Source organism: Echinops telfairi, unplaced genomic scaffold (genome assembly GCF_000313985.2).
Source record: "Echinops telfairi isolate 266 unplaced genomic scaffold, ASM31398v2 ScPeMD7_5592;HRSCAF=6446, whole genome shotgun sequence".
In the NCBI taxonomy this organism is placed as follows: Eukaryota; Metazoa; Chordata; class Mammalia; order Afrosoricida; family Tenrecidae; genus Echinops; species Echinops telfairi.
In genome coordinates this window covers 22,507,797-22,516,901 of record NW_022109491.1, presented here as the reverse complement: position 1 = coordinate 22,516,901, position 9,105 = coordinate 22,507,797, and the positions used below count along the sequence as shown (strand labels likewise).

Genomic DNA, 9,105 nt, shown 5'->3' with positions numbered 1-9,105 from the left:
GCAGTGAGCCACTTTGAGCTCTGAGTAGTTTATTGGTTTATTACTTATGGAGGCAGCAAGAATAATAAGCCCACGATCCTCATTCCACACACCATAACAAAAGGGCTGGATGGCTGTAACATAAGTTGTGGGCTATCCCATTGTTAAGGAGCGATTCTGGACAGCAGCTAAGGGGTATTATATTCTGCAGCTCTATTCTGAGGTGGTGTGGCCTAAAAGACCTCATCAGAACGAAAATCAATGAGAAATGGTCTCATGACAGCCTCCAGGGGAGATAGGGAGGCAAGTAGAAGATGATCTCAGCTTCTTGCAAGCCTCCCATCCTCTTGTGGGCTGGGAAGATCACACAACATTTTGCCAAGACTCAGATTAGCATTTCAAATCTTTGCCTACGTGGCCTGTGTAGATACATGCAAGGTCTGGGCACTGTGGCAGAATCACTCCCAGGCACTATGGTCTGGTCACAAAGAGAAAGTGAGTCTATCAAAAGGCAAGCCAACTTCTAGGAAGCTCTTTGGAAAATTGAGAAAAGATTACCTTTTAAAAGTCTCTGCCTCGATGGACATTGGGCCTCCACTCAAGTACTCCCTCAATGCAAGAATACTTTGTTCTTTTATCTGGCATTCCATGATGCTCACTCACCTTCCCAACACAATCGCTGAAGACAAAGTGGGTGCATAAGCAAATGTGGTGAAGAAAGCTGATGGTTCCCGGCTATCAAAAGATAGAGCATCTTGAGTCTTACAAGGATCTACATATAACCTCCTCCCTGGGTAGTGGACAACAAAAGTGGGTGAAGGGAGACATCGGACAGTGTAAGATATGACAAAATAATAATTTATAAATTATCAAGGGTTCACAAGGGAGGGGGGACCGGGGAGGGAGGGGGAAAATGAGCTGATGCCAGGGGCTTAAGTGGAGAGCAAATGTTTTGCGAATGATGAGGGCAATGAATGTACAAATGTGCGTGACACAATGGATGGATGTATGGATTGTGATAAGAGTTGTATGAGCCCCTAATAAAATGATTCAAAAAAAAAAAGTCTCTGCTTCATCAATTAGAACAAATGTGTCATAGAAATGCAAGGCAGCTTTCCCGTCCCGGCTCTGCACACAGCGGCCACCGCAATGTTGATGCCCAAGAAGAACCGGATCGCTATCTATGAGCTCCTTTTCAAGGAGGGGGTAATGGTGGCCAAGAAGGATGTCCACATGCCCAAGCACCCCGAACTGGCGGACAAGAATGTGCCCAACCTTCATGTCATGAAGGCCATGAAGTCTCTCAAGTCACGAGGCTACGTGAAGGAACAGTTTGCCTGGAGACATTTCTACTGGTATCTTACCAACGATTCAGTACCTCTGGGATGACCTTCACCTGCCCCCTGAGATTGTACCTGCCACCCTGCGCCGCAGTCGCCTCGAGACTGGCAGGCCACGGCCCAAAGGTCTGGAGGGTGAGCGACCAGCCAGACTGACCAGAGGAGAGGCAGACAGAGACACTTACAGACGGAGTGCTGTGCCGCCTGGTGCCGACAAGAAAGCCTAGGCTGGGGCTGGGTCAGCCACAGAGTTCGTTTAGAGGCGGATTTGGTCGTGGACGTGGTCAGCCACCCCAGTAAAGTCGGAGGGGATGCTTTTGTGGTGAATAAACCTGTAACCAGAAAAGAAAAAAAAGAAAGAAAGAAAAAGAAATGCAAGGCGTTAAAGAAAAAGAAATGCAAGGCGTTAGTGATAGGAAAACTAGCTCACAGGACGGTCCCTGGGAGTCACACACAAATAGTGCAAGTGGTTTGTGCTCCACTGCCAGCCTGAAAGGTGGCTGTTCGGACCCACCCAAGCAAGCTGCTTCCTTTAAGATCACAGACAAGAAAACCCCACAGAACAGATCTACTGTGTAACACATGGGGTGGCCATGGTCGGAATCAATTCAAAGCCAGCTAACAACAGTGTGCCAAGGGGATAGGGGAGTATACAAAAAGTTTTGTTTTTTTTTAAGTCTCTTAGCCACTAGATCAAGCTTTGCCTGAAGCCAGTTATTGCTGAACTTTTCAACCCAATGATTTTTCAGGAGAGTTAAAAAAAATTTTTTTCGCCTTCCCAATGACCAGGTCAAGATGTCCACATACCCTGTTGGTCTCTCTTTAGTCATGATTGGTGTTTGTATCCGCGCCCCCCCCCCCAGTCTATTCTTTTTCCCTGTGCTATAATTCTTCAAGGGCCTTAGGCTTATATGTTCCAACTCCTTATTTGATGTAAAAGCAAGCCTTCATCCTCCTGAATACATGTAAAAACCCAGCTGTTGCAAGTTGCATTTAAAGGGATGTTTGTTTACTTTATTCCCAGCATTTTTATGTGCTGTGTAGCAGGAAGTCCCAGGTATTATCAGAAAAGGAAGTCTGGCTCCATGTTCAATTGTCATTGTCTGTCTACTCATCTATTTTCTTCCTGATTATAAAGCTGTGAGAGGGCAAGGACTGGCCTCACTCATCTCTGGGTCAAGACCTGGCCCAAGGCTTTGTATAGAGTGTATGCTCCGTGCATTTGTTGATCCCACATTTCCGTTTGAACCCTCTTAGTAAGGTGAGTGACTTTTTCCCTAGGCAGCCTTTGAAGATGGTGTGGATGACCTGGCAGTCCAGTCCACCTGGCCAATGCAAGACAACCTACTTCTCAGCAGAGTTCCTCCTTCCCAAAACTTAGCTCAACACCTCATTTCTGTACCAGCACCAACCTGAGAAGGGTGGGGGGCCTGGACAGTTCCATAATAAATGAGACTTGGGGCTTTGGTTCAGAAGGCAGCCTATGGGCTAGCTCTAGATATGAATCTAATGCTCCCATGCTCAGCTAGTGGAAGTAGAAATTGGCACAACATTTTGGGAGGCTGCTAACAGGAAGGTCAGCAGTTCAAAGCCGCTAGCTGCTCCTCAGGATGGGGTTTTCTCCTCCCAGAGTAAACAGTCACCGTCTTGGGAACTCACCGGGGCAGTTCTACCCTGTTCTATAGGGTCACTATGAGTCACAGTCAACTCAGTGGCAGTAGTTAATATTATTGAAATTGGAAATATGCATACCTATCACTGTTGCAAGCTACTTCTCTGAAACTATTCTATGCATATACAGATCATCACTGGCAACATTGGTGGCAGCAAAATGAAAATCACCTAATGTCCATCAGTAAGTGATCAATGTAATTAGCGCTTTAGAGCCACCGGAGGGATGGGAAATGGTCAGGTGATTTTCCTTTTAAATGAGGTACATCAATGGGTGTTAGCATATCTGATAGCTAGGTTTATGTTAACTTGGCCTGACCTGGATTCTCTGTATTTTGGTAGTAAGTCCTCCCCCATAAGGGGCAGGTCACACAACGACTAATGACATCTCCTTGGGTGGCAGTGTGTAGCCTATTTGATAATTATAAAATAAATGCCTCCAAGAACTGGCCCCCTTCTCGCCCCTCACTGCTGGCCTGGGTCCTGCATCTGGTCTCTGGACAGATACTTGTGGTCCAGGATCTTGCCTGCCAATCTTGTGAGCTATCTGGAAGCTATCCTGGACTGCCATAATATCTACTGTTCTGGCCTCTGATCTGGCTTCCCGGTTCCCGGCCCCAGGCACCATGCAAGTCAGGAAAAGTTGCCAACTTGAACATCTGACACACAGGCTTGAGCCACACTGAACTTAACACCACTATGTGAGCCAATTTCTGTGATGTAAACTTCTCTGAGTATTGCTGGTTCTGCTTCTCTGGAGAACCCAGCCTAACACAACACAGGCAGAGCTCTAAGACAGATTGTGTGAATCAAGTGTGAGTCTTCAGGACAAAGTATATAGTATGATATGAAAATTAACATACAAACAAACCTATAAGCTGTATAAATTAGCACACTATGGAGGGCGTTTGTCAATTGCTGTCAACTTTTAAAATGCACTAGAGATGTAGCTTCCAGATGAGTGTGTAAAATAATGGGTCAGTATATGAATTGTGGTATTTTTGTAGTAGAAAAATATGGCAGGCAGTTCTTGTTTCCATAGGATTCCAGATAAACACTGCGCACCCACCCAACAGGATCCTCTGCAGGTGTCAAAAGGAATGAACCCACATACTGAGAAGGGAAGGGCTGCAGGAGAGGTTCTGAAAAGTCAGATGCACAAAATATATCTGGGCAGAATCACAGGAAAACAGACTTGAGGGTTGTCTCCTGGGAGGGACACTTGCTTTTGATTATATTCTCTGTTGGACCTTTGGAACTTTGAACCCTGTCCATGTAATTAAGTAAGTAAATGAAATGCTTTAAAGCGTATTTCAAAAATAGAAGGAAAATAAACCCTGTCAAGGAAAAACACTACCTATATGTTTCTGTGTGTTGTGTAGAGAAAGGAACAGAAGACTATACTCCAAATTAGTGGCTATGACTCTGGTGGCAGGGGAAAGGAGGGGGGAGCAAGAGGGAGAAATTCTCATGGCTTGGACAAAGGGTGATCAAATGTGACTTTGACTTTATCCTGATTGCCTGAATGGTATGTTTATAAATTAAGATGTTTTCACTAAAATTACTTGAGCTGTGTGCACTGTTCATATAATATTGTACCGTTCAAGTACATTTGAATGTTTTAAAATAGACATGAAGTACATGTGTATTCAACATAACCACGCCCAGGCAAAGGAGTGAGGCCAACCTTCCATCTTCTGATGGAAGAAGAAACACACAGTGCCCTTTGTCCTCCCTGCTTCCCTGGAGACAGCCTGGGTCAGAGAGAGAGGCACCTGGGCTATTCCCAGAATCATGTCACCTCTCACCCACTGGGCTCCCTGTCACCACCATTCTTGGCTGAGACCCAGAGCTGATTGTCTATAGGACTGTCCCTCTAGAAGTCCCATCAGTGTAAGGTTAAGCAGGCAAGTCCAGGAAGGTTGAGACACCTGACTCCAGCTCCTCACCTCTCTGTTCTTCATCTTCAGTGCCCCACCACGCCTTTCCCCAGCCCACAGTCTGCATCTTTTTTTAAATTTAATAAATCATTTTATTGGGGCGCTTACAGCTCTTATAACAATCCATAAACCAATTGTATCAAACACATGTGTACATATGTTGCCATCATAATTTTCAACACATTTTCTTTTTACTTGAACCCTTGGTATCAGCTCCTCTCCCCCGCACCCCTTCCACCTTTGTGGACCCCTGATAAATTATTTTCATATCTTACAATGTCCGCTGTCTCCCTTCTCCCAAGTTTCTGTTGTTCATTCCCCTACAGCGGGGGTGGGGTAGGGGGTGTTAATACATTGATCATTATACTTGGTTTCCTATTTCTACCCCTTATTTTCCTACCTTCACCCTACCCTCATGGTATCGCTACTCCCATGACTGTTCCTATGGGGTTTCTCTGTCCTGGATTCCATCTGTCGAGAGCTCTTATCTGTACAGTGCACATGCTCCTGTCTAGCTGGATTTTTAAGGTAGAACTGGGGTCATGACAGTGGGGGGGTGAAGCATTAAAGAACTAGAGGAATGGGGTGTGTTCCCTCAGTGCAGTCCGCATCTTATATTCTCATTCCATTCACTGAAAAGAAGGCATCTTTGGGCTAGACGTCTAGGGATGCAGTGTTCTCCTTCTCTTGTCAAGTTGAATTTTAGGAAGTGTCTAAAGAGGGCAATGATGGTAGAATTCTGGCACCAGTGAGGAAGGGATCCTGTTTCCAAAGGGCACGGCTATCTTAAATTGTCATGGATAGGCAATGCCACCTCATACTGAAGAATGTGAGCTCTGGAGCCAGGTGGACAAATCCCAGTCGATCAGCAGCTCGCTAACCTTCAGCAGACAACTTAAAACTCTCTATGCCTGTTTCCAAATCTGTGAGAAGAGCACAGTAAAAGGAGCTCACTCCGTCATCAGACTGTCATGAGGTTGTCATGCAATATTACATGACAAACCCATACAGAAAGTTATCACCAGTAGCCATGATCATTGTTACTTGTGCAAATTACTCTTCCTTCCTTCCTTTTTTTTTTAGGGTCAAGCTAAGAAGCTTGGAAGGTTCCTGCAGAATGAAAAAAGAAAAATTCAATCTGGCCACGAAATCAGTCACCAGGGTGAAGAGCAGAGAGGAACTAGTATTCCAGTCCACACCAGGGCAGGAACAGTTGTCATGAAAAAGAGGACCCTTGAGCCCACGTCTCTAAGGAAAATAATGCTCCGACCTAAACCTCTGACAATGTCATCTCAAAGATGGAAAAGGCCTCACCTCCGAGCCATCAGCTACTGTACCTGTCCCTTTCTCAAGTAAGTTGGTCAGTCAAGGTCGGGTTTGCATTTTCTCTTCGCTCAGACATTTCTAAACTGGGTAAGTATATTTTCATGTTGCCTTTAAAATTTTTAAACAATCATTTTAACAAATGCATTAATCCATGTAGTCAACCCCATAACTACAATCTGGAAACCTTCTGTCATCCCAGAAAATGTCCTCAAGTCCCTTGGTAGTCAGTCCCTCCATTCAGCCTCAGGCAACGATTGCTCTGCTTTCTGCCAGTAGGTCTTAGTTGTGCCTGTGCTAGAATTTCTTATCAAGGAAGTATGGAGTATTTACTCTTTTGTGTCTGGCTCTTTTGCTCAATGTTGTTGGGTTTTTTAAATCATTTTATTGGGGGCTCGTACAACTCTTATCCCAATCCATCCATCCATCCATTGTGTCAAGCACATCTGTACATTTGTTGCCATCATCATTTCCAAAACATTTTCTTTCTACTTGAGCCCTTGTTATCAGCATCTCATTTTCCCCCTCCCTCCCCATCCTCCCTCCCTCATGAACCCTTGATAATTTATAAATTATTATTTTGTCATGTCTTATACGGACTGACATCTCCCTTCACCCACTTTTCTGTTGTCCGTCCCCCTGGGAGGGGGTTATATGTAGATCATTGTGATCATGTTGCTGCATGTGTTAAATTTTTCCTTTTTCCTGATCTTTAGTCCATTATATCAATATGCCACAATTCTATTCACTTTATACACTTGATGTTGAGAGAATAAAAAAGGAGCTCTAGTGGTGTAGAGGGTGACAGGACATGCTGGGCTGCTGACCACAAGATCAGCACTAAACCACCAGCCACTCCTCGGGAGAAACCCACAGGGGCCGTTCTACCCTGGTTTTGGAGTTGCGATGAGTCCAAATCCCCTCAGTGGCAATGAGTTGGAACACTCTAGGAGGAAATGGAAGACAGAGACGGATTGGGAGTAGAAGCTCCAAGCTCCTGTCATCTCTCCTCTTTCACTCATTCTGTGATCCCGGGCATGCCATTTTCTTGCCTTTCATTTGAAAGTTTGAATGCACTCTCTCAAACATTTGGGTGCAAGTCTATCACAACTGGGAGGGATTCTCCTCCTCCAAGAAGGCACATTCATTATGCCTCACAGGTAAGGCCATGGCCCCCAAGAGTTTAGAGTAGACCTCACCAATTCCTCTGACAGGAATAGATGGCAAAATCCACAGGGAAGCAGACAAGATGGGGAATGGCAGGGTGGCTGCAGGTAGGTCCAGGAATCGATAGATAAATATTTGCACACATTTCTGAGCCTCCGTCCCTGACTTCTGTGCCAAAAGCTCCTGGCAGCACTAGTCGCTTGGCTGGAATCAAGGGAGTCAGGCCAGGAGGATTTTATGGAGAGTAGAGGGGTTCTGAGAACCACATGAGCTGTGGTGATAGGCTGAGGTTGCCACTTGGGACCGAAGGGCGTGGTAAGTAATATAGGTGGTCTCACATTTTCAGGAAATAATTTTGGTCTACTCATCTGAAGAACAGGTCAAGGCGCACAGCCAGAGGAAATGGGTGGAGAAGGAGTCGAGGAAAAGCTTGATGCCGAAAATGGATCTGAATCTCTCTGAGATACCATTGAGCCCAAACGCCCTCACAACACCCCCAATCCCAGGGTCTCATGTGGCCCAGGCTCAGCACTGTAACTCACTCAAGAACTGTTGTCTAAAGAGCAAATTGCCAAATAGAAACCAAATGTACAGCAAAGTGAACGAGTTGAAAAATTTCAGTCCATCCCTTCTATGCTGTAATAAAATACTATAAATAAAAAATATTTTAAAATAAAATACTATGTTGACAAAAATGAAGCAGCTTTGTGTGTGCTGTTAGGGATTATTAGTTTTTTTGTTGTTGTTTTTTAAAGAACGATGTGCTAAACAAAGAAAGGGGAACTCTCTACTTAGGATCCCTTGAGCTTCTTTCTGTTAAAGCTGATGGAAACATTTGGAAAGAGGTGACACTGATAGTTGCACAACATGAACACAATGTGACTAGATGGTACCTGGGAGCAGGGGTTGGGGGGGGGGGACAGTTAAACCCCTCAGGAATAGTAATGGGAGTAGCGATACCATGAGGGTAGAGGGGAATCTGGCGGGGGGGGGGTTGGGGGGGGGGGAGAACGGGGATGTGGAAATGGCAAATGTTTGCTACATACATATGCCTTACACACACAAAATATTTGCACTAAAAATATACTGAAGTAAGATTAGGAACTCAAACTGCATCTTAATTGTCATGCAAAGGTGTATTGCTATGTAATAAACTGGACACACTTAGCCGTTCAAGACAACACCCATGTGTTAGCACACAGTTCGGTCAGTCAGGAGTCAGGGCGCTGCTCAATCATGTTTCTCTGCTCAGGGCCTCCTACGGCTGAAGCCCTGAGTTAGCTGGCTGTGGCCTTACCTAGAAGCTCTCTGAGTGAAAAATCCACCAAAAAGCAAAAAGAATTTACTTTCTTGTGGCCATATGACTGATGTCCCCGGTGTCTTGCTACCTGTTATCTGGAGACCTCTCTCAGCTCCTAGAGGCTACTCTTGAGTCCTTGCCACGCGGCTCTCTTCACCACAGGGCGATGTGCTCCAGACTATCAGGGAAGGGTCCAATGCTTGAACATGATTTTATGTTTAGCTTGATGCTTGCAGGCATAGGCTTTAGTGCCTATGTGCTGTCTATTATCACACATTTTCACATGCAATATTTCTGTACACAGTTGAATAAATAGAAACATGCACCACTTCCTTATTAGCTCTGTGATCTTGGGCAAGTTTCCGTATCACAGCCATGCCTACCT

The 9,105-nt window shown here is 45.1% G+C and overlaps 1 pseudogene; it reads left to right on the top strand.

The window, feature by feature from the left end:
- The first annotated feature begins 1,128 nt into the window (after positions 1–1,128).
- LOC101655606 lies at positions 1,129–1,670 on the top strand (annotated as a pseudogene).
- The last annotated feature ends 7,435 nt before the right edge of the window (positions 1,671–9,105 follow it).